Source organism: Tupaia chinensis, unplaced genomic scaffold, assembly GCF_000334495.1.
Source record: "Tupaia chinensis unplaced genomic scaffold, TupChi_1.0 Scaffold143943_1, whole genome shotgun sequence".
NCBI lineage: Eukaryota > Metazoa > Chordata > Mammalia > Scandentia > Tupaiidae > Tupaia > Tupaia belangeri.
This window is the reverse complement of record NW_006203794.1, coordinates 1,162,627-1,167,734: the sequence shown is the minus strand read 5'-3', so window position 1 is coordinate 1,167,734 and position 5,108 is coordinate 1,162,627.

Below are 5,108 nucleotides of genomic sequence, written 5' to 3'. Positions count from 1 at the left end.
TGTCCTGAGAGTAAGGGTGGCTTATGGTCTTTGGGGTAACAGCACCTCGTGGATGAGTCCCTGAGCTACTGAGATCCTTCGCCCATTAGTAATCTCCAGTAGGAGAAGTGAATGTGGCATTCTTTATTGACATTTTCCAGGAGGGTGGGATGAGTCTAATGGGAGTAACTCCTGTTTGCAGCTGCTGCCCTACGCAGCTGCCACCTTAGTGGATCCGCATTCTTTCAGGATTATCATAAAAGTTATAGTAAGGCTGGGGGTGCCTTTATGGGGTACCGGGGAATGGCAATAAGGCCCATGGCAGAGAAACTGAGTGCAGGCCAGTACAGTAACACAACAGAGGTGAGGTCCAGAACTCGTAAAACTGTTGACCTCGCAAACAGTTCTCCTCAGCCGAGTCCTTGCTCTAGACCTGAGGGGCAGTTCTTTCATACTCAGCTTGTGTTAACTGCATGGTTCCAGCAGTCCACTTAGGTGGTGTAGTGGTTAAAGCAGCTAGATCCCACATGATCAATAATGGTGTTCAAGTCCCAGACCTGAGAACAAGATCATGATATGAAGAACAGGCATGATGGAATTGATTTATGATGAGACAAGGAGTATATTTTTTCATAGGAGTTACCTAGAAATTTGAGTGCTTGGCTTCCTGACTATTTTCTGTTTATTTTTGGCTTGCTTAATAGACAAGAATACCTATTGTGATGGGGGGGGGGGGAGGCAGATATTTCAGAGGCTACAAGAATGTGACAAAACTTAGCAATAATTAAAGGTCAAGCTGTTGTATGTTTAGATACATAAATAAAATGGTGAAAAAGTTTCTATTTAAATAAGCATGCACAAATAGTTTGTTTTATTCATCATCCATAAAATATCTCTATTTTCATATTACTAATGATTGCTCATTGCTATACCTGCTATGTGACCGTTGGCTTTCAGCACATCCTGCATGCATATACATGCTAGCCAAAATCCCAAGATGAGAATGTAGGAGAAAGGATTGCAGCATGAGCATCTCTCTTGGAGGGTACTTTCTCATTTTCTCTCTTTAGCTCTATCTCTGTGTGTCTGTCTGGCAAGTGCCTGTGCCCTAAAGTAAATTAAAAAAAAAAAAAAAGAAGAAAGAAGAAAAAGAAAGAAAGAAAGAAAGAAAAACACCTAACACAAACAGAAAAGAAAAAACTATATATATAAATAAATGATGTATATTTTGTGTTGGTTGATTTCATGTACTTTATGAAATTATCTATAAACTCATATTTTTCAATTATTTGGCACTATGTATTTTATTTTATTGAATTAAGTGAGCATCTAAATATATAATGGCTATAGAAAGAAAATTTTAAATTTAAATACACATTACTAATTACTTATCTAAAAGCCATAAAGTTCCATGCCAGGAGTTACGCTTATTTTTTTAAAAAAATCTTTTCTTGTTAAAATATTTGAAATATTTTTTCTCACATTAAAAGTTGTTTTCACTTCGGAGAACAATTTTTGATTTATACATAATACTCTGCTTTTCATAATCATATACAACGCTAAAGATGCAATTGTAGTAGGCAATTGTATTGGAAATGGTTATTGTCCCTGAAAGCACATATTTAGTCAATAGCCATTCCTCAATCATCATACATACCCTTATTGGTCCAACACTAAGTAAGGGGTATTGTGGTAGCTTCAAACATGGATCACAATGATGCCCGCACTCTGGTATTAACCTGATACCACAATCTACCAAGGTTGATTCATGTTGGTTCATACAGTAGAAGTGGTAGTATGTGGCTTCTAATTACAAGTTATATATTAAAAACAAACAAACAAACAAAAACAAATAAATATTTTCATTTGGAGAATCTGCAACTATAAAAAGCATAATTGCTTTATGGGACCAGCAGCTAATGTAATGTTTGGGTCACTTGACTCCCACATGGGTAACTGTGGTTCAAGTCCTGGACCCAGTGGCTTGACACGTGCACCATGTGCATGTGTATGTGTGCCCAAGATCCCAAGAGGAAAATGGAGGGGAAGGGATTGTGGCATGGTCATCCCTCTCCAGGGAATGATTTCTTGCTTTTTGTCTCTCTGTCTCTCTCTATCTCTCTGAGAAGTGCACGTGGCCTATAGGAAAAAAATTTCTCTAAACAAAATGTGTATAACTACTTTGGCTCACACTCTCTGCTCACTCTCAGATCTCATACAATGAGTAAAATTCTGTCTGGAGAAGCCTCATAGAAGCAAGGAACTGAAAATGCTCCTCAACAGCTACATGTGTGGGACTAGAAGAGGAACATTAATCCTAACCAAGACTTCAGAGACATTCAACCAGCAACATACTGATGCCTCAGTGTAGACCCTGGACTAGAATCACCAAAGTAAGTCACTCCCAGATTCCTAATCCTGAGAAACTATGTGATATAATAAAGATTTGTTTTGGGGCCAAATTTATAACTTACAACTTACATTTTTATAAGTTATAATTTGTACCTTAAAAAGAAATGTATAATACAGACATGGTTTTACTAAATAACTTGCTGGAGTGAAGGGTGAAGGTTGAAACAATAGAATGTAATTTTCCCTGTAGGAGTTTGCCTAACACATATAGAAATTTATACTGTAATCAAATTCTTAGCACCAATACTACAGTGTGTGTATGTGTGTGTGTGTGTGTGTGTGTGTGTGTGCATGCACATGGGTGGGTGCACTTCCCAGAGAGACAGAGAGAGATTAAGAGAGAGAGAAAGGAAGAAACCAACTGCCAGGGAAATGGCCACACCACAATCCCTTCTCTATACTCCACCTAGGATTTTAGGTAGGCATGCCCATCTGCCCTGCATGAATTTTAAGCCACCGGGTCTAGGACTCAAACCACAGTAGGCCATGTGGGAGTCAAGTACTTTAACCACTATGCCACCTGCTGGTCCCCAGCACCAATGATTTAATGCTCCATTTTATATATTTTTAATTGCCGAATAAAGAATATGTGGATTTATGGTGCACAACATATTTTGATAAGTTATAGTTTATGGAATGTCTAAATCAAGCTAAGTAGCACATACATTGCATCACATATTTATTTGTTATGATGAGAACAATTGAAATATATTTTCAAAATTATAATACGCTGGTATTAACTGTACTCACCATGTTGTACAACAGCTCTCTAGAATTTATTTCTTCAAATTGAAAATTTGTATCCTTTGGAAACATCTTCCCAAGTCTAATGATTTAATTAGATGAGGTAATTCTATTGAGATACTGCATATTTGATTGTTGACCTACTAATATGCAAATAAAATGCAATTTTAATTGAGCTAAACTTAGAAATATCCAATCTTAGAAAATAGGCAGGATCATTATGAAAGTGCCAATACAGTTGCTATTAACAGCATAGGTGATAGATTAACTGGCTTTCACAAATTCAGAGAAAGTAATATATTAAAAAATACAGTTTAATTTTATTAAATTGAGTAGTATATTATTTGATGGAACTCATTCAACATTTTTTGTTCTAAAAAGGGATGCAATTCTGATGCCTCAATTCATAAGGTGAGTTGTTCACTCCATATTTATATTTGATCCAGTTAAACGGGCTTGTCACTTGGAATAGAGATAAGAATTTTTTGGTAATTGCTCAATTACTAAGCAAAAAATATATTAATTATCTTTGGTTTTACACTACATTAAGATAATTAATAAGTTTTATGCAATAATAATTTGTTTCCTGGCAATTGTATCAGTCAGTGTCAAGTCCAGAAGGCAGGAATCATTCTAGAGCTTGCAAATAGGGAAAATTTTAATGTAGGAAATGAGTTACAAAGTTGTTCGATGGACCTTAGGAACAGAAGGGACAGAGATTCATCAGCAGTTAGGAGGTTACTCAGGCCTGGGTGGAGGCGTGCAATTTCTGCAGCTTCGGCTTCTGTCTGAAACCAGTTGCTAAGGGGAGACTATTTCTACTGTTGGACTCCAGGAGACTGCTTTTTACTGCGTTTAATCCCTAGCTTATCTCCATCTTCCCACTGGAATTATCTAGGTGCTAAGGGAGTTAGAGAATGTCCTTTTAAGGTTTCCTACTCTGCACTGCAGAAACAATCTCAGAGGGGCAGGAAGCACTGAAAGCCAACAGCCACATAGCAGGTGTAGCAATAAGCAATCATTAGTAATACCAAAATAAAGATATTTTATGGATGATGAATGAAACATGATATATTCATCCTCATTTAAATAGAAACTTCTTTCACCATTTCATTAATGTATCTAAACATGCAGCAGTGTGACCTTTATTTATTGCTAAGCTTCATCACATTCCTATAGCCTCCGATATATCTGCCTTTCTTCTCCAATCCCAATAGGTATTTTTATCCATTAAGCAAGCCAAAAATAAACAGAAAACACTCAGGAAGCCAAGCACTAAACTGCACCAAAAATTAATCTCATCATCCCTGTTCTTTATATCATGATCTTGTTCTCAAGGATCAGGCTTTGTCTATCTATTTTATCCAATTATCCTCTGCCATGCAGTGACATTAATGTTTTCCTCCTCTTTGGCTGTGTGTTTCTAAGTATGTACACACACATATATATGTGTGTGTGTATGTAAGTATATACATATACACATACACACATATATATATGAATATATACACACACATATATATGAATATATATATATATATATATACATGTAAACATATTAAATTATCCCATTAAATTATCTTACACCTTGAAAATTAGTTTGTGACCCATGAAGCCAATTAGTTATTGGCTGGTTGGAAAAGTCATTACTTTTTTTTTTCTTTTTTTCTATGCAAAAATCTATCATGACTTTTCTGACAACCCAAAACATGCATGCTTTCATTTAAATGTGCTTATAGAACATTTTGAACAAATTTTCTTCACTTTCTCACTTCTTATTTTCATATACCTAATTGGTTTTACTTAGCATCCATACCCCATATGACATTGAAACTTCCTGAAGAATGACGTTAGCCAACAACCTCAGTTTGTTTATATTGTGTTGGTTACGGGTAGTATAGTACTGTAACTGTTGGTACTGTGGCCCAATTACTTTTGCAAATTTCTTCTGCAGTCTGTAAGAACAGCAGGAA